Here is a 27,792-nt window from a genome sequence, read left to right as displayed (position 1 = left end):
ACTGAGTATTTGGGTATTGACTCTGTTTCATGCATTAGATTTTATGGAAGACAGTCTGGGTCCTCAGTTCTGCAGCACACATCTCAGTCAACAAGGCCAGTGATTTGGTTTTTTTTTTCTTTCTACAGAAAGAAGAACAGATCCTGTACATTTTGGACCACAATGAAACGTCTCCATCTCTTCCACATTTATCTAAAAGGAACACCTGTGTGTTAGATAGATAACATACACACACACACATACATATATATATCTATATGTTTTTTGTTGGTTTGGGTTTTTTTAATGACATAAAAAAAGCAAGGCAGCATGCCCCTCACTGACTTTCATTAAGGTGCAGACAACTCAGTGGTGTTTGGGCTCTGAAAGTCTCCCATCAGGTGGATGGGCACTACCTTGGTGCTTCAGCTCTCCACAGAGGGAGGTAACCACAGACCCAGCATTAGCTCCCTCATTTAGACACCCCAGCCTCTGCCCTCTGGCATTTGCATCCCCAGCTAAGATGTTAATAGGATCTCACTCCCAGCTGTGCTGGGGCAGGACCCATCTGATCTCACGTCACACCTCAACGCCAGAGCAAGTCATCAAGGCTTCTTGAACAGTCAGCACGGAGGAAGTCCCACCTCCAGAGCCTGGTTTTCCAATATCTCCTCTAAATGCTACAAATTACATATTAAAGTACCTATTTCTCATTGTGACCCATAAAAGGAGGACAGACTACCAGGTCTGACAGCAGCACATGCTCTGCAGATGCTTGTACTCTGTCAGATGTACCCAACACTGATCTGCACTCTAAGGAAGTTCTAGCACAGGAAAACTCTACTTGTTCCAAAAGGAACATGAACAGCTTCTACCTTGTACCATGCCTGTTCTCCATGCACTCACTGCCTTTCATTTCATAAGAAGAGCAGTGTCCTCCTGATTGAGAGAATCTAGAGTATTCTTAAAAGAAAACCAAGTGCCTCCGGGACTTGTTTCTGCAAAATTGTTTTTACATTACAGGGTCACAGCAGGGTATTATTCCCAGTACTGATTCTGCCAGTGGCTGTGTCAGCCAGCAGCAAGGAGAAGGGGTAGATGGAGTGGGAGTCCTGTCCATGAGAGCCACATATGTCCTATGTCCTTGGGAAACCAAGCCCTACCGTCAGTGCTGAAAGGCAAGGCTTGTCGCCAAACATGAGCACGGTTTTCCTTCATATTTTAGTCATCCCACATGTTTTTGCTCTCCACTTTGCTTCTTAAGGAAATGAGTCCCAGAAGCCAGGTGTTTTTCCTAGCTGTTTGTTTTCTTGGCTTCTCTGACCACTGTCTCCAACTGACAGCTTTCTCTTGTGCCTTTCTGTCCTCACCACCAACCCCAGACACCCGGGGGGACAGTGCTCTGAGCCGCCTTGCCTGAAAAGCTGCAGAAATGAAGAATAAAGACTTGTCTGGGGACAAAATGTACTGAAGCTGCAATGTTCAGGAAGCCCTGAAAACCTAAAAACACCTCCCCTGGCACAGGTGCAGTTGCACATTTCAACCCCCATTCCCAGCACTGGAAGCAAGAGGAGACAGAGATAAAACATTGTCAGGCTTCATCCTGCCAAAGAAGAGTTCCATGGTGGCAGCTCCCTCCACTCTCCATCACTGCATGTCTAGTACAGTAGGAGAATAATATCTCTGGTCACCAGGGTCACTGCAGAATGTACAGCACCTCAGGTCATGGAGCTGCCTGGGCAGCAGAAACTCCTTGGGCCACCAAGGCTTTCTGCTTAAGATGACACCTTTGCAGATACTTTGGGCCTGGCAGCTCTCCCAGCTCCCATCCCATGGGGCACTGCTGCGCACCTGGGCTGATTCACTCCTGCATCAATGCACCCTTCTCTGCTCAAGGGTCATCCTGGCTGCATCTCAGCTCTGCTCTCACGGCAGGCAGGCGGCAGCATCCCACTTGGATAGTGCCTCAAACAATGTCCCACATCTTTGCCACAGTGACAGCAGATCCTGCTGAGGAACATCTACTCTCAGCACACTGTCAACCACATACTGTCATCTGGGACCATGTCTGCTAGGTATCAGGAGCTACTGATCACAGAATGGCTTGGGGTGGAAGGGACCTTTGAGATATTCTTGCTCCAAACCCCTGCCATGGGCAGGGACACCTTCCATTAGAGTGGGTTAGTCACAGCCCCAGCCAACCTGGCCTTCAACTCTTCCAGGAATGTGACATCCACAGCTTCTCTGGGCAGCCTGTTCCAGTGTCCCATCACCCTCACAGTAAATGAGCCATTCATTTTCCCATCCAGTACATTAAACAGCTTGCAAGACCTAAAACCATTTAGTTAAAATTCCATCTAAACCTGCCTCTGTTTTTCTTTCCTGTACATCATAAGGCAAGACAAGTGCTCTATTTCTCTTGCTGCAGACTGGGACCTCAGAGCGTAGACCTTGCTGGTTTTTATTATTCCCACACGCAGCAAAGCTCCTCTTCCCATTGTTACCCTCTGCCACACAGTCACTGCAAGGGTAAAAAGGAAGGAGAAGGTGGCAATGACACAAAACACAAGGTTTTAACCTGAAGTTTATTCCTCTTTGGCTGTCTGAGGCTGCTTGAAGCATGAATCCAGTCTGCTGTTTAAAGTAGGAATTACCCAAGTGACTCACCTCTTGCTGAGTGAGAGACCACAGGCTTGCTCATCATGTGCCAGTGCTCAGGGCATGCCACTTGTCCCTGCTTACAGCAAGAACCTGATTCCTGCAATTTATTCCTGGGTCTGCTGTGGATTGCGTGCCTTTGGGGAAATTGCAATAAAAACTGGAAAACTTGACAATTTTAAACTGATGCTTACATTCACACAGCCTCTTCTGTACAGATTGTTTAAGCTCCAATGCTGAAGCTGAGATTTCAAACTTGTGCTTATACTGTAAGTCTCATTCACATAGTCATTAGCAGCATTAAATCAGGGGAGAATCTGCTGTGAAACTTAATCATCTGGTACCTTGAAAAAGTGCTGGCATGGCTGTTTGATGCTGTGATAGAAGCTGGTACTCCAAACCAGGAGAGAGCAGAGCTTTTCAAGTTCTGCTCATTATTGCTTTGCAATGACACAAGAAACAGCAAGGGCTTTAATCTCTAAATAATTTTTCATTCAGGGATTTGGGAACAATCTAGAGGATATAGAAATTGTTTTGTTTTGTTTTCTCCATTAAATGCTTCATTAGAGTGCTGCTCATTTAATAACAATCTTGGGGAGAAAAAAAAAAGGAAGTAAGTGATGTGTTTTTATGGAAAACTAAAACTCTGACACATCTTTGCTCTTGTTGTGATACAAACAAGCTTGCTTGAGTTGCAGGAGACTTGGCTTTGCATAAGAATGTCTCACAGAACAAGTGGGAAAAACAATTTTAAAACACAAGGGAAAAATTAAGAGGGAAAACACAATATAAGATGGCCAGATGAGCAGTTAAAGACTCCAACACCTTGATCTCGGCACATCAAATAGAATGCATCTACTTACATGCAGCCTGTGCCCTCTTCCTAAAAATACACTGCCTCCTTGGTGCAGATATTTGATTTCAGATCAAAGCATTCTCAAAGGTTGTTTGCTTTCTAGTTTTTTTTTTTTTCTTTCAGCCACTTCCAGTCACTTCCTTGAGTAACCCTCACTGCTCCAAACACTCCTCGATACACTGAAAACAGGGCAGCACTTTAGATTGAAGTTTCAGGGTTGTGCATCACCATGACTGACCAGACTTCAGCAAAAAAGACTGTGTAATGAAAATTTCAGGAAGAGGGAGATTAATTTTGGTGTGATACCAAAAATCAGTCTTCATTTTGGAGTAATTAAGTCCAGCAGCTACAAGCCTGGCAACACAAACAGGGCTGCTGCAGGTACTCTGCAGCACTGCAAGCTGTAAACTCTGTGACTATCAGGGATTTATGGTGGGACTCATCTGCCCAGTAATCCCCAGGAGTGAGAGCATTAGTGCAGCAGGCTGCCCAGAGCAGTGCTGGGTGCTCCACACCTGGAAACACCCCAGGTCAGGGCTCTGAGCAACCTGATCTAGTGGAAGATGTCCCTGCACATTGCAGGGGGGTGGCACAAGATGACTTCTGAAGGTCCTTTCCAACCCAAATCATTCTGTGGTTCTATGATTCCTCTCCCCTGCCTATCCCCAAGGTCAGAGGCAGAATGTGATGCTTGTAGGTCAGAGGAGCAGCAAATACAAGAAGCACCTAATGAAGTCACACTGGCCATCCAGGCAAAACGTGGTGAAATCCTGGCCATGGTACATTTGGTAAAAGCTGCAGGCAGAGGAAGGAGCTCAACATCCTGATTTGCTGTGGCTGGTTATTTTAAGCGTAGTGGAAAATGCATCGATGATCCTTGGTTTAATAATTAAGAGCATCAAACTAAAACTTCAGGCCAAATTATGTTCTCATTTTAGTTCATTTAGATCTGTGAAAATGAATTGAATTACTCAAGATCTTCATCGATGTAATAAACCTGGTCATTTTGGCACTGCAGTCCATGGGTACTCATTACAGCAGCTAAACCACAGCCCTGCTCCAGATGGCTTGTCTCTTCAACATACCATGCATCCAAGGCACTCCAAAAACTAATCACCCACTGATCATATCACTTCAATTAAAAATTGCTCAATATTTCCAATTGCTGGCATCCATTTTAGAAATAAGAGAAAATTACAAAGTGCTTGGCCAGTAATATGCAGCTTTTCCTACACTGCAGAAATGTCAGCTAAGCAACATTAACCATTTTAGCAAGGCAGTAGATTTTATATCTGGTATATGCAGCATTTTAAAATTTCTCCACCTTTACATCTGCTGTGACAACAAACTTCATGGGACCAGCAGAGAGCAGAGACAAACAGGGAAAAATGTCTCTTGCCTTACAGTGGATATATAGATGGAGAGAATTTTTAGAGAATTTGATTCAATAAAATAGCAAAAGCTTAAAGGAAGGTCCAGTATCACTCTTTCTCACTCAAGAGGACCCAGGTTGATGCACACATTGCTGCAGAGACAATACTGAAGGAAGGGAGAGCTTTGCTGAAGAGTGTGAGATTAACCAGGAGTTCTCATTCCCCCAGTAAATCCCACATTTGTTTACATGGCACTTACTCTGGTTTATATCAGGTAAATACAGAAAAGTAGAGAGATGTGGACCTGAGATGATGATGATTTTTTGGAAAACAGAAAAATGTAGAGATCTCACTACAGAGTTTTCTGGATTCCTCATATAAACTATAGACACAAAGCCAACTGGGTTTTTTATTCCAATTCCAACTCCTCAGAGCATTGCTCACCAGCTGTTTCAGCTTGAATCAATGAAGTCTCACCTCCAGGAATACAGTCATTAGCTCCTCTAGTCTCTGCTGATAGGCAGGCAGGGTTTACATCCTGGCTAACAACCTGGAGTGGCTAGCAGTAAAACTAAATACACCTTTGAGGAAGTAGAGGACTTTCTTACTTATTGTAAGGAAAATTAAGGGTATTTTCCGGACAAATGATTGTGTATGTCAAATTTGGTTCAATATATTTCATGTCATAACCATGCTTTCAGGTTGGAAAGGAAAAAGCAGCTCAGCTCCACAGCAGGAGCAGATGTTTGCATGGGATAACTGAAGCAGTGTGAGCAAAGTCTTCCTATACTGAGTATTTTTGGTAAATGTCCCAGAGTTCAGTGTTTTTTCCATTGTGCTGGGTCAATCATGGGATGTGGGCATCCTACAGCCCATAAAGACAGGACCATCCACAGTCATCAACTACTGTGGTCTAAAGCTTGGAGCATCTCAAATTGACATGGCAAAGAGACAGTTACTAAGAAATTTGAGCTGATAACAGAATTCAAGAACAAAATCTAAAAGGAAATAGGTGGGCCATTGCATGAGGCTACCCATCTGGTTCCCACTGTATGGCTGCATTTAGTATGTTCAAATGCTGTGCAAATGTGTCACTGCACCAAAATTGTGCTTTGCAGAATGACAAAAGTGATGTGTTCATTTGAGAATATGCACAGGTACATAATAATATACCAGTTTCCTTTAGAGCAGCCCTGTGAAAAGGTGTTTTCAACTTTCCCTTAATTGCAGTATAAACACAGCTTTAAAAATGAGCATGTAGACAACCAAAACATGAACAAAAAGAATACTAATTTGGGGCCATAAAGGAGTTGGCATGATGACTTAAAGGTAACCTGTGCTTTCCCACCCTGAAACTGTAAATTTGCTTTTGGTACCCGTCTCAGCGAACACTAACTGAACCTGCGCTAATAAAAATCAGTTTTCTTCTCAGCAGCTAAGTATGACATAGCCTTTTTTCCAGAAACCCCAGTATTTTCATCTAACAGCTTCACACTGTTCTAGGTTGCAGACCTCTTCTTACAGATGCCACTCATGACCAGAGACTCAATGTACTAACTTATTTTTGCTTCACTGCTAGCAACCAGAGTCACGGCAGGTCATTAAAGAGATTTGTCTGGCTGAACAGCTTCCAGAAGTGCAATGAAGTTGTTATTTAATATCCTCACATGAAAGGTGCAAATACAGAGCACTGTGTTGCACCAAAAAGGATTCTCTGATTACCTCCTATTAGTCCAATAGAGGTAAATGGGTTCTAGCCTGAGGTTTTGCAGTACCAGTTCCCTGTTAAACAAGCTGTAGTCGACTTAGCTTGACAAATTTAAACAGTTAACCCATGGGAAGCATGGTTTTCATATTTGCAGGTCAGCTGCATTGAGACGATGTCTGAAGTACAAACAGGCTTTCAGGGCCAGATTCTGATTTCATTCAGGATGGTGTAAACCAGGAATAATCCCTTTAGAGATTAGTAGGAGTGAGATCAGATTCAGGCTCTTGGAATTAACAAGTACAAACCATGTGCTTGTGGGCTTATTCTAATTCCACTAAGTACAACACAATTCTCCCCCATGTCCTTCTCCCATTCTGTCTAAAGCACTTTGAGCTGAAGAGCAAAGAAAGTCCTGCTCTGAACACTCAACAGAAGATTTTTGGCATCATAAAATATTTTTTGCCTACAAAGTTCTTAAATAAACGTTGTGCTTTAAAAAGAAAAAAAAAAAAAAACCAACCCAAAACCCCCTCCACAAACCAACACCAAAAAAAGAGAAAAAAGGCCACCTTCAAATTACACAGAGTGAAGATATGTTTAAAGATCTCTCTTACCCCCAAACTATTAAATGAACTACAGTAACCATTTTTTACAAGAAATCAACACATTTAATTACTCCTTTTTACAGCATATGTCTCTGGTTCTGGGAAAGAACAAGCAGAGTCTTTGCTGGTTGCCTGCAACATCTTTAGGAAGCATCTCAACAGAAATTCCAGCATTGCTACAAATTAATACAATGTCATCTGAAAGTTACTTGTGTCCTTTCCCTGCCACTGTCTCCCTTGATGGGTCAAGCAATGAAAATATAACCACGTCAGTCAGCACCTTGTTTATTTTCAGATAAGATCAGAAACCAAGTCACCACCTTAAGGAAAGGTTCATCTCTGCTCAGCTAAACCAAAAGGATGTAACTTTGGCCATGCTGTGGCACAGCCCTGCTAACACACCAGTTTTCAGTGTGCACCTAGAGCATCCTGGTGAAAGAAACCAAGTGACAAATCTCCATCCTGTTTAGATAAAGATACAAATCCCACAAGTGATGGGGAACTGTGAAGTCACCCACTGAGAAGGGTAGCATGACCCTGCTGCATAAACAGTACTCCATTTGGTGTGGTGTCTGATTTGGGGCTGTGTTTTGGGTGATTTTCATACTGCCATGGTGGTGAGAAGACTGGGAGTCCATGGGAAGCTGGGAGGAGACACAGCCAGGAGAGGTGACCCCCAACTGACCCATGGGATGTTCCAGACCAGGTGACATCATGCTCAGTATATAAAGTTTGGGGAACAAGGAGGAAGGGGAGACTCTTGGGGTGATGTTGAGAGTCTTCTCAAGTCACCACTGCCTGTGACGGGGCCCTGCTCTCTTGGGAGATAACTGAACACCTGCCTGCCCGTGGGAAGCAGGAAATTATTTCCTTGTTTTATTTGTGTGCTTGGCTTTTGCTTTCCCTATTAAACTGTTTTTATCACAGCCCATGAGTTTTCCAGCTTTTACCATTCCAATTCTCCCCCCAGTCCCGCTGGTGGGGGAGTGAGAGAGTGGTGCTTAGCTGCTGGCTGGGGTTAAACCACAAGTGTTTCAGTCTCTCTGCCATGATGTTTACATCACTTGTGCCTCCTAAAATAGCCAGCTGGGCAGGCTGAAGGACATCTTTAATGTTAATGCCAGTGCTGTGGCTTGGTTTTGCACCTCCTGAAAAAAATCCAAACCAACTTCAACTCTCAACACCCAAGACACTCTCTGGATGCCTACTGCATGCCATAAAGATCACTCATCAAGTCTGAAAATTTTCACCATGTACTGTTGACAAGGATCCCTCGTCCTGTGGCCTTTGAGGATGAACATCTTCTTAACTTTCTCATATCCTAACAATTCTGGACAGGAAGTTGAAATTCAATGGGAGCTATAAATGGACTGGGAAGGGTTGTCACACCTATGAAAGAATTTCCTTGGGGAAGGGAAGAGTAAAAAAGAAAATTTTATTTTCACCCACTTTCAGATAGACTCTTACACAGTGATGACTGATGGCTCTAAGGAAAGGGCTCTGCTATACAGGAAGAGTCCTGTTGGTTTTGGGTAAGGGAACTATCACCAACAAACCTCACACAAATGCCATGTGTTTTACAGATTGAGAAGCCACAAGCTTTGCAAACCTCAGAAAGCAGATGTCAGCTTCAGCAATCAATTCAAATACATGTGCTGAACAACATTCCAGCTCTCTCAGAGGGAAGCATGCTGCCCCTGCTGAATTCTGAAATATTTTGGTCTTGCCTTCAACAGTCTCCAGGTAATGAGCAGATCAAGCTCTAATGAGCTCACTTGATACGACAAGTCTATACTCAAGGTTACTGAGCACGACCCTATTCTCTCTTGGAGAAAGGGGAAAGTGTTATGCAGCATTTTTTTTCTGACATAAGACAGTATCAAAAACAAAACACAGGACTTGATCCAAGATGCAGAAACACCCTCCTTTCCTTGGAAGTCAATATTGTTGGTGCCAGGTAAAATAATGCCGACGCTTACCTGCCCAGGAGTAGCAATCAGCTCACAAGAGAGCACAGCAGCTGGAGGGGGAGATCTGAAAGATTGATTCTGACAGCTATAAAAGCAAGAGGTTTTTAATATTCAGAAAAGTGTCAGTGCCCTAATAACAGAATTTCCAGCTCCAAGAACTAGAGTTGTCAACTGGAGCCTGATCAGATACAAAAGTAACAAAGGCAAATTTGGATGGGCTCCCTTTGTAGGGATGAGGGGCTGTGAAAGAGATACTTTTCAAAACAAGCAAATCTCTGCAGGTTTTGCCCTCAACCCTGGGGCAGGGGTGGCAGTGTGCCACATCTCACTGTCTAAGCCAGGAGGGTGGCAGCAGCACAGCAGGTGGCACAGTCCCAATGGCACCAGGTTTCACCCTGGAGGAAGAGCTGCCTCCTAAAACCAGCTGGTCTCTTCCAAGAGTGGGAAGGGGTACATGGCACCCCAGTAATCCCACCCTCAGGGTGAGCCCCTCTGCCAAGCAAGCCTGGGACTCCCATAGCAAGTGCATCAAGGTGCCTTGGGGTCTTGTTCCAGCTCCAGTCTGCTCCACGAGGAGCTCCTCACTGAAGGCACACTGATATTTTCTAATTAGCAGAGCCAGACAGTGAAGGTGTAAAAATTGTACTGACAGACAACAGCCAGACTCATAATACTATTTTCCAAATTCAGAGACATGCCAAAAGTAAGGTCAGCAGCTCTGAGAGCAAGGCAGGGGAGGGTTACACCTTAATGAAAAGCTGTTTTCCAAAATGGAGCTGTGCCTGGTGGGTTTATTTCATAAAATACAGAAAACTTCTAAGTTTGCATGGGGTAAGATCAGTCAGAAAAAACACATTTGGAGCAATGCTTCTTTAAAAATACATGCACACACAAAAGAAGAAAAGTTGGGTGTGTGAGTCTCTGACAGCTTGCCTGAGGAGAATGTAAGGATTGCTTTCTGCTGCACTGAGATAAAACTCTTGGTCCAGCTGCTTCCCACAAGACAACTGTCCTTTTTCCAAAATAATTTGAAAATGGGGTAAATTTCTTAGGATTGTTCCTCAATTAGTAGACAGTCACCACAGACAGGACTTGGGGATTTTAAGCCAAAGGGACAAAGGGCTACTGTCACTGGAGTGTGGGAAGCTTTTATCAAAAAAAAAAAAATAGCGACAGTGGCCACACTGAGCACTACTGCTTTAATCTGGTAGAATTTTAGCTTTATAAAGCTGGTGTAGGGGCTAGAATACAAATCTTATGAGTTGAGAGAGATGGGGGTGTTTAACCTGGAGAAAAGGAGGCTGGGGGGAGACCTTCCCTGAAAGGGGGTTGTAGCCAGCTGGAGGTGGGTCTCTTCTCACAAGTAAAAAGTGAGAAGATGAGAGAAAATGGCCTCAAGTTGTATCAGCAGAAGTTTAAATTTAACATTGGGACTTTTTTTTTTTTATGAAATGGCTTGTAAAGCATTGGAACTGGATGCCCAGGGGAGTGGTGGAGTCACCATCCCTGCAATTTTTCAAAAAACTTGTGGATGTGGCACTTGAGGACATGGTTTAATGGTGAAGGTGGTGCTGGGTTGATGGTTGGATTTGAGGATCTTAGACATATTTTCCAACTTAATTTATTCTATGATAGACTTCTTCATCCAGACCTTTTACAGGCAAAGGAAAAATGTGTTTCCTCCTAAGACAGCAGAAACAAAGCTCAGCAAATGAGCCCCTCTCCTACAGCAGCAGCAGGTCAGGTGGCAGCAGAGGAAGAGACAAGCAGCCTCTTCTGGTGCTCTGTGACACAGACATCCCCTTCCAAAGGAGTTTGATTGGCAATTCTAACCTATTGTTTCTTTTCCATACAGACTTCCATAGTTTTCCTCTATAATAAACACTGCAAAATGAACTGCAATTACATAGCAACATCCTCTGCCAATACTCAGTATCAACAGGAGACTTTGGCCTTGGGGAGAAGCAGCTTATCCTAAACTCCTTTGTTTCATTGCTACTTCCAAGTGTTTCAGCCACTTCTGCAATTACTACATCACCTTTTGTTTTTCAATAACCTTGTATTTTTCAACAGCCAGAACCCAGCTCCTGCTCTTTGGGTTCATAACCAGTTATGTAGTTGCTTGAGGTAATTTCTGTTTAAAGCACTGAGCATTTTACACAACAGAGTTACAGAGTTTTTGCAGAATTACAAACCAGTGTCTTAGCTGGGCATTAACACCCAACTCTCGTCAGTCTCCTCTGAACTGTGAGCATTATATCAAATTGCTCCTGACAAATCTGGTGGCCTTCTACAATGGGCATACAAGGGTCTCACAATGCTATGGGATGAGGGAAGAGCCACTGGCATCATCTACATGAACTTGCACACAGCATTTGACACACTGTCCCACACAACATCCTTGTCTTTGAACCAGAGAGACAGGATTTAACAGCAGGATGCAGGACAGCTGTGCTCCAGCATCCTCACAGTTTTATCACTAAGTTGTGAAGCTGCTGCTATTTCACACATCCTGCCACCACATTACAGGCTTTTTCTCTATAACTCCAGGTCTGAAGAAGCTTTTACTCCTGCTTATCTATTTTTGCATACTTTTTAACAGTAAAAATCTCCTGTGACAGGCACAGTGAGTCAATGACACTATGTTCCTCTGTAAGGTCGTAGGATCCAGGCAAGCAAAATCAGCTCATGAACATGGATAAAGCACCAGATTGCACAATCCTGTAGCACTATGGTGATAACCTCACTGTAGTAAACAAAACAGAAATATAGATTATTTACATTGCATCAGCTGTGCTTTTTTTGCACATCTTTGATGACTGCACCACTCAATGGAGTGGCAGAGAGTGAATCCCTTCTCTAAAGCTCTTTTCTCCATGTGGTAGATTTCCCTTTACTTTCACAGTTCAAAAATCAAGCTGTTGGTCAAAAGGGCAGTGTTTACATCTTTGCTGGAATCCCCAAACACTTTACAGGCTGAACCTCCAGGACACAGAAATACTGTCCTTAGCAGCCAAAAAGTCTGGAGCAGGGAGCGGAGAAGGGGCAGGCCTTCATTCCAAGTTCTCAGCCACAGGTGTGTCCCCCAACACCACACACTTGTCCTCAGATGCAAAGTTTAAGTGTCCCTGGCTCTCCTGTTGTCTTGGTTCCCTCTGATCCTGGCACACAGAGAACAAAGCAGGAGAGAGGAAGGGGGATGGTGGAAGCTACAGGAATAGCCTGTCCCTTTGAGCAAGGAGAATTTGTGGGAAAAGGATGGATGAGAGGAAGAAAGTGCCAAAGGACTCTGCTGGTTTTGGCTGGGATAGTGAATTTTCTTCACAGTAGCTGGGGCTGTGTTTTAGATTTGTGTTGGGTACACTGTTGATAACACAGGCATGTTTTCATTATTGCTGAGCAGAGTTTACACAAAGCCAAGGCCTTTTCTGCTCCTCACCCCACACCACTCACGAGGAGGCTGGGGGTGCACAAGGAACTGAAAGGGGACACAGCCAGGACAGCTGACCCCAAGTGACCCAAGGTCACATCGTTCAGCATCATGACTGGCACATGAAGATGGGAGCAGAAGAAGAAAGGGAGGCACCTTCAGAGGGATGGCATTTATCTTCCCATTTACCATAACGTGGGATGGAGCCCTGCTTTCCTGGGATGGCTGAACAACTGCAACAAATGCCCACGGGAACTGATGAATGAATTCCTTGGTTTGCTTTGCTGGCCACGTGCAGCTTATGCTTCACATGTTAAATTTTTCACAACCTGTGAGTTTTTTCACTTTTACCCTTCCAGTTCTTTCCCACTGCAGGGAATGTGAGAGAGTGGCTGTGTGAGGTTTAGCTGTTGTCTGGCAGGTTAAACCATGGCAGGGAAAAAAGCCTGAAAAGCAGGACTAAAGGACTTTTCAGTACCTACTCAGGAAGAAGAGAAATGGAGCTGAAACTAGAAAAAACTCTCCTAAAGCTCTGAAAAAGCTCTCAGTATCTCACACACACTTTGTACTTCCATGAGCCCTTCACATCACCTCACTGCAGACATCAGAATAACCTTGGTGGAGCCGATGTCTTTTTGCCTGTAGCTGTGATCTGGCACCAAAACCATATCCTGAGCCCACAGCTGTGTCCCCTGCCTGGATTTTCTCCATTAATGCACTGTAGAGTTCCTCACTTACACCAGCAAGCCACACCATAGGCATTTCTGGCAGCCCAAGGGAAGGGAGCTGCCTTTTACCAAATTTATAAAGGCACCCTCACACTACTCTCCCAAACTGTTTTCTTCCTCTTAGCACCAGAAAGGACAAACTTTGGTTTCCCTATTATACTTTGTAAGAGCCAGTTTACATTTCAATATTGCCTTCCTAAGCAAGAGAAATTTTTGCAAGGGTCTGTTTAACTCCTGACCTTTTACAAAGGGTAATGCAGTTTTCCCTTGTATTTTTGTGTTGCCATTACAGCACAATCTCCAGAGCACAAGAGAGAACTTTATCATAACGTCACAGCAGCAACATAACACAAGAAGTGTAGGAAAATATTAGGAAGTGTCCAGAGAGGAGCTAAGAAGACAGTGAAGGGCCTTGAGGAGTGGCTGTATGAGGAGCAGCTGAGGTCACTTGGTTTGTTCAGCCTTGAGGAGACTGAGAGGAGACTCTTCTGCAGTTACAGCTTCCTCATGAGAGGAAGATGAGGGACTGATCTCTTCTCTCAGGTGACAGTGACAGGAGCCAAGGGAATGGCCTGAAGCTGGGTCAGGGAAGGTTTAGGTTGGACAGCAGGAAAAGGTTCTTCCCCCAGAGGGTGGCTGGGCACTGGAACAGGCTCCCCAGGGAAGTGATCACCAAGTAAGCACCAAGCCTGACAGAGCTCAAGAAGCACTTGGACAACATTCTCAGGCACAGGGTGGGCTTTTTGGGATGTTCTGCACAGGGCCAATTCAATGATCCTTGTGGGTCCCATCCAACTAAGGATGTTCTGTGATTCCAAGATAACTTGCACATTTCCAATGGCTGTGGCATTCTCAGCTGCATCAATGTCCTCCTGCCTGCAAATTTAGTATCTACCTGCTCCATGCTCCCACCAGTGCTGCTGCTCAGACCCCTGCAGACACTGGCAGCCCTCAGTATCACAGTCTGAAGTTTGAAGCTGAATGTTTGTTACTGGGATGGGGGCCAAGCAGAAGTTCTTCACTTTTCAGGTTGAAGTTTTAGGCTAGAATCAAGCCAGCTGCCTGAGAAGAGCTGCAGGTCTGTTTTAATAGGCAGAGGGAAGCCACAGGAGACCTGCTCATAAAGTCAATGCTTCTCAATAAAGGCAGATTTTAACTGAAGGGGAAAAGCAGAGGATACGGGAGCTGAAAAGAGAAGAGAGATCAAGGAGGAAGAGTTCTAATTCTTCTAATAAGCACTAGACTGAGGAGCAGGAGAGATCCTTTTCTTACTTGAAATACATAGAATTGTCCCTGAAGAGAAAAACAGGGTAAACCTTCCAAAGAATAATAACTTCACTACAAAAATAGTTTCAAAGACAAAAGAAACAAAACCCCAAATTCAGCTATAATATCAGTATTGCCATTGGCTGACAAACTGTGACAATGCAGGTCACATCAAATTCAGAGGAATCATTCTGACATCTCTGAAGGCAAGCTTGGTTCTTTCAAAATGAGTAATTTTGACTACCTGAGAGGTTTGAAATGGACCTGGAATTAAGACAAAGTAAATCTAAAGGCAACAGTGCATCACTTTCTCAAAACCATAATTATTTTGACCTGCCTTTGCTTAACTAAAAATTGCTTCAATTCAATGTAAATGAGTATTTTTCTCAGCATTGTCACCAGAAAAAATACAAGTCAGACAATTTGCACAAACTGATTTAAGTGAAGCTCTAGTAAGAGAAAGCATTAAATGCACATAGCAACAGCATTTACAGCTAAAGTCTTGCAGTCATGCAGGCTGCAGGTTCCCTAGATGGCATCACCACATCCCATCAGGCAAAAGCAATTTAAAGTACAGGCATGGGTGTCCTTATCACAGCCTGGAAGCTTTGGATGCACCTTAGAGTGTCAAAAAAGAGACAAAAGGTCAGCTCTGATTCAAGTTTCAGGTAGCCCTACACCATGTTCTTTACACATGGGTTTGCAGAAGTCTCAGGGTAAAGTAACACAGGTCTCTGCTTCAAGACTAATCCCAAAGGACTGTCTGTAGGACTCAAACTTCTGTGTTTCAACCCAAATATTCAGATGATATTGTCCAATTTGATCTGTAGTTCTGCATGCCAAGATGCAAGAAGTACCTTGGAAAATATTTTTAAAATCCAAGCCTGGCCACGTGTACTGTGCTTTGAATTTGGGCTGGCAGCGGGAATCTGATACCTTCCTAAAAGAACTGGAGGTGATGCCTTATGCTTCCCTGGCAGTCATATTAACTGAGCTGGCAGATTTGATAGAATCAGATTTCTTTTTCAAGCTAGTACAGCACTGTGATGTGTCAGCAGACAAAGTATTTCAGATAAGTAAGATTAAGTCATTGATTGAAGATCCAGCCTCTAGAAATAATGTAGTGTCCTTTAAAAGGAAAAACCTTTGTTTTGTATTGGTGTACCAAAGCTCTAAAAACAAACAAAAAAATCCAAAACTCCACGAATCCTGGAAAATGTCAGTGCAATTATTTAGTCCAGAGACATTCTAAATGCATCAGATTTAATACCTCAGTGTCACTGTGCCAGTTTCTACTCTGCAGAACCACCCTCCCAAGGGATGCATAAGGAGTCCACGGCAGGAATTTTGGGGATACCAAGAGTATGTGTGGTCACCTCCATGCCAGCAGCAGTCCTCTGTCAGGCACCAGCAAGGTGGGGAACATTGTTCTTGAATCCTGTGGGCTCTAACCTGTCACCCATTCCTCCTTTGTCCTCCCTCAAATCTCTTGGGATGGAAAGCTGAGCCTGAACTGAAAACCTGCTGGGACAAAGGACTTCCCAAAGAGATGGAAAAGAAAAAACAAACAAAAAGGAGTTCTATTGAGATGATGTCCTCAGAGACAGACAGCTACACCTCCAACATTTGTCCCCAGGTGCAGGTTTCAACCACTTTGTCTCTTTGTGTCTCTTGCATTCCAAAATACCTTGCAATTACTTGGCAGAAGGAGCTGTGGGACTGGCCCAGAGAAACAGATGTAGCTTGATGAGGTTAACAGGTTTCCTGAAATAATTCAACTCCTCTCTGCTCAGAGGTTTGGTCATCTCGTACACAGGGCACAAATCTTCCTCTCCCTGAGGAAGGACGTGCTCGTCAGTCCAGATGAAGCAACTTAATCACAGGCAGTTCAAAGTAAAACAAAGCCAGGAAAGAATTGCTTTCCACCCTCCTTTCCCCCAGAATTGCATTTTAACAATTACTACAGTCTTTACAATTGATGACATTCCTAATCTTGACTCATGCTTCAGAGCAAGCTTCTACCAATACTATGGGGAGCTTTTTAACAAGTGATTCTTTCTGTCAATACCCCCCCATTTTCCACATTCCACAGCTTGAGGGGGTTGTGCAACTTAAACGAGCTTTTCAAAGTTTGATGGGACATTTTACATAAAGTGACTTGAGCTTACTACTTACAAACCAGAGCACAGGACTTTTGGCACCAGTGGGAAGAGGAGGTTGGGATAGGAGTGGGAAAGGTGACCAGAAAAGTGACAGCAGTTGCTCTGTGGTTGCTGTTAAGTAGTGCTAGGTCAGCTCAGAGGCCTTATCAGGACAAGAGGGGTCACAAGAAGTGTATGCAGTGTAACAGACATACAGCCTGAACAGAGACTGCTTATGTAGATAATGTTATCTATTTCATAACATAGAGGTTTGTGCTCAGAAAACACCCTTAGCTCCCATAGGGTCAATTCAGTTGCCAAACACATTTTAGGTGCCACTGAAGATACCCTGGACCTCAAACCCACCCTCCTGAAGTCTCAAATACAGCCCCAGGTGTCAGCCAGCCCTGTTGTTCTGGAACACCAGAAGACAAGGGCAGATAGTGCTGTTTGAACCACCTGGCACTAAGAGACAAGGGTTGAGAAGCCAAGATCCCTGAAGCCTGGTAGGAGATACCCAGGTCCCTGGAGCAGACACATGTTGGGTGATACAGAGCAGATACGCACTGGGCAATGGATCAGACACCAAGCTAGCCCAGAGAGGGATGCAGACATGCTCTGCACGGGTGGCAAGGCAGCTGTCCATCCCACCAGTGGCACCAGGCACACCACTGCTGCCAGGACTGGAGATGCAGATGGGAGCTGTCACATTCCTAGGCTAGCCATGGCCTCCACTGGTCTGCTGGTTGCTGCCACAGGCTCTTCTGTGGCAAAAAGAGCATTACAAACACTTAGAACAGTGTTTTGCCCGCAAGGCTGCATGTCTTGTGCAGGAAATGTCTGCATGGGTCAGGGAGCTTTCTCGCTGTTGTAAGCAATTCCTCTGAATTGTGAGCTGACAGATAACCCCAGAGTTTACTTTCAGCTTGCATACCTGTGAGTTAGATTTTCATTTATCACTTAGAGGGCACACCATAAACACAACAGACAGGTTTTGATGCAGTCAAGCAAGACTGTGGCAGAGGGGGGCAAAGTGTATCTGCCATACTGCACCTTATCTCCGGGAATTCATTCCCATGTTTTAATTACCTACATCAGGAATCTCAGTTCAGTTCAACATACATCTGCTTTCTGCTCCTTGCCAGGTTGATTGAAAACAGGCTGTTTAGAAAATATTTTATAGTAAATAAAAATATTTTATAGCAATATTTATATAAAAATATAAAAATTATTAGTACAAAGCAAACTGGGCTTGCACTGAAAGATTACACCTGAGTATCCTGGCAGAGAGTCTGTTCATTAAAAATAATTCTTCCACTTAAGTATTTGTAGGTGAAAACTTTATCCCCTGCTTTACCAGTTCATCTATCTGCTGCTTCAGGTGAGACACCAATAGTCCTATGCTGCCTGCTGCAAAGTATAAAAGATACAGAAGACATGGAAAATTAATTAAGTCGGGTATGAATAAGAAAAAAGTTGAAGACACTCCACATGTGGCATGTGATTGTGTTGAAACAGGACAAAATAATGCATCCTTTTCAGAGTTCCCTCAGCCAGAGCCATGAAAAGCTCCACCAGGTGGTGAGATTAACAGCACTTGAAATATGCTGTGGAGCTGAGTTTGCTTTCTCTCCTTCGCTTTTTAAAAGCAGGTTTCTGCTTCCGCTATGCTTTTGAAAATGGGTGCAAAAGATGTTCCAAGTAAAATTTTATTTCTACTATCATTTAATGGCAGCATTTGCAACTCACTTGACATAAAATATGTTTTTATAACCTAGAAGATGGAACTGCCATCTGCATGACCGTAATTTCCTCTCAAGTTGCTCCCAGTTTTACATAAACAAAAAAAGAAAATGATAAGCTCATACCAAGACTTATACAAAATTTTGTTCAGCTTGAAAAGCAGCCTTCCTCAATTGAGAGGCCATTACCAATATATAATCAAGTTTGGAAGAAAAACCTGCAAAGAAGGTTTCAAGTTTGTTTTTGGCCAGGATGTGTGACCAACTCATACAAACAGAGCAACTTGGTGTCTCCCCTGCAGAATTGTGCACCAAGTGAGTGAGACAAAAGAATAAATAATACAATTTCTCTCTTCTTTTACACTTTCAGAGACAATGCTTCTACTAAGCAAAAAGGTAAAATAAATGTGTATTAGCAGAACTGCAGTTTAAAAACTTAGTGATAACTTTACAGTTAGTTTGGCAGAACCATAGACTGGGACTTTGTTGAGGCACAGGATTTAGATCTCCTGGCATGGAAATGTTACCCTACAGAGTAAATTAAATGAGAAACTGGCAGAGGAAAAGAGCACCAAGTTCACCAAAGACCTATGCTGGGTCTTTGTTGTTTCCAGGATAATCAAGAAAACACATGCAATTAACTAAAAAGCGGATCCATTAATTTCATTCACATCCAACCATTCCCTCCTTTACCCCCAGCTACCAACTGGACACTCACTCAATTGAAAACTGTCAGGTTCCCAGACAAGCCCAGAAAGGACCTCAGCACAGCCTTGCCCTGCAGATAACAACACTCTGCCTCTGCTGAAAGCAGGAGCAGGAACTCAGGGCCACCCCCAGCTTCTAACAGGAGAGCAGCTCTGTCGAGACACTGTGCAGAGCACCAGCGGCTCCAGACTGGGGCAGAAGAACCGAGGAGGGGTGAGCACACTTGTGGAAGGCTCTGGCTGGCATGGGTGCCACAGGATGCTGTGGATGTTACAAGCCAAGTGCTTCCAAGCAGATGCTCCACACAGAGCCACCCCTCCAGCTGAAGCTGTGTAAATAATATACAGGAGTGTGTGTTGCTAATTGAGTACCTCCCGAAATGCCAAGAGGCAGGAAGACTCCAGCTAAAGACAACTCTTCATTTTAACTTGTGTCACTGAAGAGCACCAAAGTAAATGAACTCTTGAGGACAAGATCAAAGTAGAATAAGAGACTCTTTTTTTATATCCTTGAATCTCCTGTCCCTTTTGTACACTGAAATTTAATTTCCTTTTCAAAGGGAGCTTTTGGAGCTTATGAAAATTGACCCAAAAGATTACAAGGGCTTTGTCACCCTTCCAATCTCTCTGAAAGATCCATAATTAGGGAGGTTTTTCCTTCAACATATGTGCCCAGCAGACAAATATATAATTTAGACTTACAATTACGTGAATGAGTTATTTCAGTATATTGGATACATACAAGCACAATTGTTACAAAGAGTTGAAAAATCTTGTGTGCCTCAAATGAGTAAATATACATCGAGGCATTTTATTATTTTTTTTTTTACTAGCTTGCTTTAATTTGTGCCAAGACTACACACAATCACTCTAAGGACCTGGGATGGATGTTTGCTACTGAGAAAAATATACCAAGTACAATAAAAACAAACTGCTGACCTCGAAGATTAGTTATTCGTGCTCCTGTAAAAATTAATTCTGCAAGGAGGAATGTGCGAGCAGATAACAAAAACACCTAGCTTTTTGCCCTCTAACGGAGTAACGCTGGCTTTACTCTTTCGGCGCACAGCTTCCCCAGGGGAGAGAGAAATGGCACAGGAGAAGCAGGGTGCGGGTGTCCGCCGGGCAGGAGCGGTCCCCGAGGGGAGCTGGAGGGGGGATCCCCGGCGCTGTCGCCCCCCGAGCATCGCCCGAAGGGGCCCCTTTGCTCCGGAGCCCACCCTGGCACCCGCCGCCTCCCCTCTGCCTCCCTCCAGTGGGGAAATCCCGGCTGGATCGGGAGAAGCCTCCCCGCTCCGCGGCACCGAACCGGAGGATGCTGCGAGCTCCGCCAGCGCCGGGGCCACCCCTGCTTCTAAATAACAGAAATATCTGTTTGAAAAACAAACACCAGCAACTCAAGAGCCGAACGAGGAGTCAGGAGGCTGGGAGGCTCCCAGCACGCCTTCTGCAGCCGCGGGGGATCCGCAGGTAAGCGGGGAGGAAGGAGAGGGTCCCGCGGTACTCACGGAGGGGTGCGGGGAGCCGGCCGAGCCCCATGGCCGGGGGGACGGACGGTCGCTGCTGTGGCTGCTGTCGCTGCTGCCGAGCTGTCTGTCTGTCCGTGTGTCTGTCTGTCTGTCTGTCTGCCGGCCCTGCCCGCCGAGCGGCTCCGGGCGCCCTCCCCTCGCTCCCTCCCCGGCGCTTCCTGCCCGCTCATATAGCGCGCCCTCGGCCACGTGGACTGCGCGAGGCCCCGGCTCCTCCTCGGGGCCGGGCCGGGAGGGGCGGCCCCCCAGCACCCCCTCACCACCTCCCCTTCAGCCCTCAGCAGCCCCAGCTCACTGCAGGTGCCCCCCATGGCTGTCCCCATGGCTGTCCCCATGGCTGTCCCCATGGCTGTCCCCATCGCTGTCCCCATCGCTGTCCCCATCGCTGTCCCCATCGCTGTCCCCCGTGTCGCCCCGCTCCCCTCCCAGCCCAGGCCGCGGAGCCGGGCTCCTCAGAGGTGCGAGGCGAGCCCGGGCTCACCCCGAGCGCCGCCGCGATGAAATCCGGCTCTCGGGTCCTCCCGAGAGTCATCTGCCAGGAATGTCTGTGTTTGCCACAAGCCCCAAACTGCTGTGTCTGAGATTGGGCTGCAGGCAGCAGGGAAAGTGGAAGGAAATTCGGCGCTTCTCAGGGCAGAAAATCTGTGTGGCATCGCTAATAAAAATAGCTCATAGTCGGTAGTCACAGAGTTACAGGATGGTTTAGGTTGGAAGGAACCTTAAAGACGATATAGTTCCGACCCCCCTGTTACGGACAGGGACACCTTGTATTAGACCAGGCTGCTCAGATGGGTCATCTGCAACTGGTCTGGGCAACCTGGTCCCATGTCTCACCACCCTCACAGGAATGAATGTCTTCTGAATATCTAATTTAACCTACTCTCTTTCATTTTAAAGCCATTCTCCCTTGTCCTATCCCTACGTTATTCCCTTGGGGGACAAAAAATCCAAAACAAACATTTCCAGCTTTCTTGCAGCCCCACTGAAAGGTGCTCTAAGGTTTCCCCAATGACTTCTCATCTCTGCTCTGCACAATCCCTGCCCTTAGCCTGTTTTTACAGGACAGGTACTTCAGCCCTCTTCTTTCTGTCCCGCACCAGACATTTTTAAGGTGACTATAAAAACCTGTAGAATTAAAAAGAAAGCAGCATCATTAAAGAATCCCCCAGACAGATGCATTCAAGTGATAAAGTGTCTGCTAAAACTATTTAACAACATAATGCTGGCTTTTTTAGTGTCGATCTGTAAAGACTGGAGCAATGAGATGTTTAAAGACTGGGGTCATGACTAGAAGTGGGGGATTATAGCACCTCGAAAGAAGCAAATGATCTCTGATCTTCTCTCCTCCACCCTTCTGTAGGCAGGCGAATATGCACAGTGAACATGCACAGCACATATCAGAGAGGAGAATGCATTCCTGAGCTCTGAAAAACATGTTCCGTAACACTGGACAGCCAGTGCACAACTCCCTTTGTGAGGCAGACGAGTTTACAGGTGATTAATCTACTTGCTGAAACTGCCCACGTTGTTGGTTTATTAAATCCAGCACAAGGTACTTCCACTGGAAACTGTAACGTGCTATGTGGGAGCTGTAATTCATCAATCACCACTGAGCTTGTTTCCATAGAGTTATATTAGTAAAAGCTTGAGTGTGGATTTAGACCGGTGTCACATCGTGTACCGCGCTGTGCAGACATTTGCATGCGGGTGAGAGCACCTGTGACAGCCTGAGCTTTCTGCTGAGGGAGCAGAAGCCTGTACAAGCCCTTCGAGGGACTCACCCCGTCACTGAATCCTGCCTCTGAATACTGAAGAGCAGCATAGTGTTATATCCTTCATAAACAGAGTTTGGAAGGGATTTAATCTACAGTAATGAGCAGTAAAAAAAAAAAAAAAGAAGAATAAAAGAAAAGAAAAGCACATTAGTCTTCTTTTACGAGGACTGTATCAATACAAGAAATTACTGTGTGGTGGAAACAGTCTATTAAATAGCTGTTCACTGTTTTTTCCCAGGAGCTGCTTGACATTTTGCTGGAGGTGAGATGAGGAGCTCCGATTTGACCGTCTGGTAGTGTCTCTGTTACCTTTTTGCCTTGATGCTCTCATACCTTCAGGCAAATTGGCTGAATTTGGTGCTTCATTTGCTTCACATTCACAATAATAATGGGTGAGTGGGACTATTTATGAAAAAAAATCTCTGGGGAACAGCTCACTAGTAATAGGGTTGTGCATCAGGTTTGGAGATTTCTCCCAAGCATTTATGGAGGGAGGGAATGAGAGAGGGATGAGGAAGAAGAGTTTGAGCACTCTGCATTTCACTGCCTGTTGTACCACACCTCGTCTCTCCATGAGTTCAACAGAAAAAAAAAAAAATGTAGCTAGTAAAAAAGCTGATTTATCATCATACAACATATAAAGTTTCACTAGGTTGTATCAAGGAAAGCTTGACCCAGCAGCCAAGAATGTCTTAATTATTAATAGTTAATCGAGTTGACACTGGTGCAGGTTCCCCAGAGAAGCTGTGGATGCCCCATCCCCGGCAGTGTTCAAGGCTGGGCTGGATGGGGCTTTGAGCAAACTGGTCTAGTGGAAGGTGTCCCTGCCCATGGCAGAGGGGGTGAGATGACATAGTCTTTAAAATGCCTTCTAACCCAAACTATTCTATGATTCTGTGACTGAAGAAAGGGAGTGCTATATAAATATAGCATATAATATAATATATTATATATATAGCATATAGCATATAAATATAATATGTTTAAAATTTATTTTATTTTATTCTGTGTTTTCAGTCCTGTCTCTGCACCATTTCTCTGAAGCACACAAGAGAAAAGATATGGTGCACCTCTCCAGCCACAACAACCTCGGTCACAAGTTGCAAGGAGGAGACAGTGGCTGTGTTTGCTCAGAAAGGCTCCTTTCTGTAAAGCAAAGCAGAAGAGGAATGTATTTGCCCCAGAGATGCCTCAGGGAGGCATGACACAGTGATACTGGTGTAGCATGGAGAAGTGCAGAGCATGGGGAAGATCCGCAGGTCTCTGCCAGCACCTGGCTGAGCCAAGAGCAGAGAGCAAGACCAAATCCACCTGAAACAGCAAGTGTAGAGCCTATTTCTCCTTTTTATATCAGTATTACACTCACTTAATTCCTTCAGATGCTCTCAACTTCCCTGATGCACCCCAATGAGCGTGGAGGTAACAAGTGCTCTCTGATAATGCCATCGGAATTACAGCAGGGTCCAGCCCAGTGTGCTGGATCCGATCCCTCTCCTGCTGTAGCATTTCACTAGCAAGTGTCATTTAGATGGTTTTGGGAAAGAATCCAGGATTTGTTTCACAGACAGTATTTCCTCAACAGCTCAGTGAATATGGAATAGTTTGAACTAACCATGCAAATCTTGCTTGTCGTCTTATGTAGAGAAGTTATATCTATTCTAAAGTCTGGGCCAGGACTTTCAACTGCTGATGGGGGATAGTTATGCAGACTTCAAAGGAGCTGTATCAGCTTTTACCAAGTGGGGATCCAGACCTTTATTCATATTTTAAAATTCAGAAACTGTGCCTAGGTAAAGCATTTTTCTCTATATTTTCAAGTAGCCAGTTTTTTATTTTATAGCTGTTCCCTCAGTGGCAGGATTGTTTCTTAGTAGTCAATGTTTAAAGGCCCTTCAAGGCTGAAGGAATTAAAAATGAATAATTTAAAGCTGGTCTATGATGCATAATTTTTAACATATGTTTTACAGGCCATGTGGAACAGTTTTTGACTTGTCAGTAGATATTTTACAAACATGCTGTGCTGGAACCAAAACCTTTTTTATTTAAGAGTCAGATTTGAGCCCTCCTATGCTTCAATACAGCGGTGTGCTGGAGTCTACAAGCCGTAACAAGGAAACCATTATCACCAGCACTGATCAGAAAAAAGGAGAAATGAGGCAATTGCAGCACTTTTTTCCTCTTAAACACACTGCTAAAACAGATGTGGGCAGAACTATGGCTCTCCCATCTTGAGAAGCCTCATCCCAAGGTAGAGATGGAGGAGCTGTGATTTGTTTGCTGTAAGGCTGCAAAGGGGATGGACCCAGGTGATGCTGGAGAAGAAGCCATGAAACATGTCGTCTTTGGGTTATTTTTTGAAGGATGGCTGAAGTATTTTTTGCCAACCTCCTGTTAACTCCCTAAATATTGTGCTAGGAACACCATCTGAGTAATTCCTGACAGTTTTAATAGGCAACGCTAATTGCTGGTGAAAAACAATGATTCACCTTTTATGGATTTCATTTCTTGTCCCTTCCCAACTGCCTGTAACAAAAAAGGGAGGAGGCATCTACCCTGCAGATGTTCAAAGGTAGCCTGGTAGCCTTATCAAATGGTTCCCACACTCTTCCTTGTTTTCCTGGATTGTCCAGCTTGTCATTCCTATTTTAAAGTTACTTCATATTTGCAGCTAGAAATAAATTTGTTTGGTTATTTCAAAATCTTCATGGACCCAAACCCAATTTCAGGTGTTTCACCAAGCTGTAAATTGAGGTGGTGCACTGGGAAAGTGCAGATTTGGGCTCATGTTTGCTCCTCCCTCATTAGCTCTCCCTTCAGTTCATAATCCGTCATCTTCCAAATAAGCCAATTGCCATTGTGTCTAGAAGTTAAAATAGAAAATCAGCATTTGGCATGTACACAGTTGCCAAGAAGCTATTTCTCCTCGCCTATGTAAATAAATTGTCATTCAAAAATTGTTGGCTTGCTTTAAAAGTTGCACTTATTGCTACCACTGCACTGTGCTCCCAGTGGGAGGAAAGAGGAGAAGATCCAGGGGTGTGGCCAGCTAATGCCCCATCCCTAGCTTCTCCCACTAATTCTGTTGAATGGGACTGTTCCTTGCACAGGCCAAAATGCCATTGGATATTTCCTTTCTCAGTGAACAGAGCAGGAGTGATTACTGACCATCCTGGTAGTGCCCCCAGGTCAGGATCAAGCTCTGCACAGCTGGTTCCCTTTGAAAGTGATTTACTGGCAATCTATATTTATATTAGCTAATGATTCATGTTTATTTATTATTATTATTTAATATATTTATAAATAATAAATAATAGTGTATATTTATTATTATTATACTATACAGAAGCACATCTATTGATCAGTATGACTAGGTGTGGAAGAGATTAAACACTTCCAAACTTTATAGATATGAAACTAAGAAGATTGACACAGATGGACTGCACTGTTTATTTATTCTGTCTGGCAGAAGAGACAGATGGTGTATGTATATCCATACACATGACAGATTATGTGTATACCTACCTTACCTCCACTGAGGAGGTACATTGTGTTCTGTATTCAAACCCTGAAGAGTCACTGCCCGTATTTTGTGTAACTTGCAATAGTAGCACTTTAAACACCATGCTAATAAACTTGATAAGGCTATTTGATGGCTGTACACTTTGCCATAACTGACATGGTTTTATCATGTTTGGCATGGTCTTCTCGCTGTTTTTTTCTGCAGACCACATGCCACACTTCTAACAGATATCACAGGACTGTAACAGCCTTCCCTGATCCAGAGTCTTCTAAAAGCAAGTGGTAAGAGTGCAGGCTTAAAGCAAGCTTTTAGATCACATCCTCAGCTTCCACACTTCACACAGCCAGGCTCTGGCACCGAGGTGCATTAAGAGCAAAGAGAAGAGAAACAAGAAACAACAACTTTCCCTGCTTGCTCCTGGAATTCAAATGGTGAGCAGTTGTAAGAGCTCAGTGGTACTGAATCACAGTCAGGGGTCTCTGCATCTGCTTGGCAGGACCTGGGTGCAGGCACACTTCAGAGACAGCTGTGACATCAGGGAAGGATTTCTTGTGAGGCCAAAATATCACACAGAGATGTGTTTTTACCAGCTAGGACTCATTAGTGCTGTATATGGGAGCGTTGGCTATGGGTAAAGGTTGTGATTTGGTACAATCTGCTCTCAATAAATGTCTGTGAAAGTCAGAGAAACCTTTCAGTATTGCAGCACACAAAAGCACACAGTAAACACCAAAAGCCGGATTTGCAGAAATATTCAGCAAATCTGGAGCTCCCACAAACTCACATAAAAACCTCTCTGTACTATGAAATACTTATATGCTTTTCTGCTCTTAGATAAATGGAAGTTTTGCTATAGGGACAGTATAAAGCCTGAAAGGAATAATACACACTTATAAAAAAAGTTTAAAAAGGCACTGATAGGATATGAAAACCCATAACACAGGTAGGCGTGGAATCACCACCCTTGAAAGTGTTCAAGAAACAAGTGAACATGGCACTTTGTGATACGGCTTCGCGGGTAAGCTCAAAGATTGGACTTGATGATCTTGGAGGTCTTTTCCAACCTTAATGATTCTATGATTCTCTCTCTGTCAGGATACAGGAAGATTAAAATAATATAAAAACAATTTGCCAAAATCACCTAAAATGAGGAGAAAGGTAAGTAACTACATGGCAAAGAGAGACAGCCACGTGTGTTTTCTGTGTGTTTCAGATCGAACGTGTAGCATGCTCAATCTCTCCTATATAAATGATCCTTCTTTGCAGTTCAGATGTCACCTACAGAACATCACAAAAGTAAAATAAACCTAATTTACATTCACAGTGCCTTGAGTACCATCTATTCCCAAGTACAGGCTTGAAAATATGTGCATTAAGTGATTGTGAAGTTATTAGCATCGTGTAATTTTATTTCATTTCACTTGTCCCCCAGGACAGTCAGGAATAAACCAGAAGGTGAAATTAGATCCAGAAAATAAATGTTGTTGATTAGGTTGAAGTGTCTATTAGGCTTCTGTTTGAATTTCCAGCCCACAAGAAGAATGGCAAGCAAAGCCTGTTAAAGACACATTTTGACAAGAACGCATTTTTCTGTGGCTCCAACAAAATAAATATAGTAACGCAGAAGAACCTTTTAAAAGTCAGGCTTATGTGCTTGTCTGATCAGCACCAGCTAACAGTTTCATCTCTCCTGAATATCACAGAAGCACACGAGCTGTGCCACCATGCAGTTCTCAAGAGAAATGCTTTTCTTCAAAGGACATCACACACACATAGCAGGGGCTGTACATTCTGCATTAACTTAA

The 27,792-nt window shown here is 44.1% G+C and overlaps 1 protein-coding gene and 1 long non-coding RNA gene across 7 annotated transcripts in view; one reads left to right on the top strand and one right to left on the bottom strand.

Moving 5' to 3' along the window:
• ST3GAL1 (ST3 beta-galactoside alpha-2,3-sialyltransferase 1) overlaps positions 1-20,850 on the bottom strand; it is an 88,568-nt gene extending 67,718 nt beyond the window's left edge. For 5 of the 6 annotated variants that reach the window (XM_086878395.1, XM_086878406.1, XM_086878391.1 and 2 more), the window contains exon 1: positions 20,672-20,850. The gene's annotated coding sequence lies outside the window, so the exon portion shown is untranslated. Of the gene's footprint in view, positions 1-20,553 lie in introns of all 6 variants that reach the window. The other variant, XM_086878389.1, reaches the window with a different exon arrangement.
• Positions 20,146-25,421, top strand: LOC111925153 (uncharacterized). Its single transcript, XR_002862079.2, has 3 exons — positions 20,146-20,633; positions 22,706-22,859; positions 23,485-25,421. It is a non-coding gene; the product is annotated as an uncharacterized LOC111925153 (long non-coding RNA).
• Positions 25,422-27,792: the final 2,371 nt, after the last annotated feature.

Source organism: Cyanistes caeruleus, chromosome 1 (genome assembly GCF_971803275.1).
Source record: "Cyanistes caeruleus chromosome 1, bCyaCae1.hap1.1, whole genome shotgun sequence".
Taxonomy (NCBI): Eukaryota; Metazoa; Chordata; class Aves; order Passeriformes; family Paridae; genus Cyanistes; species Cyanistes caeruleus.
This window is presented reverse-complemented; position numbering and strand designations above follow the sequence as displayed.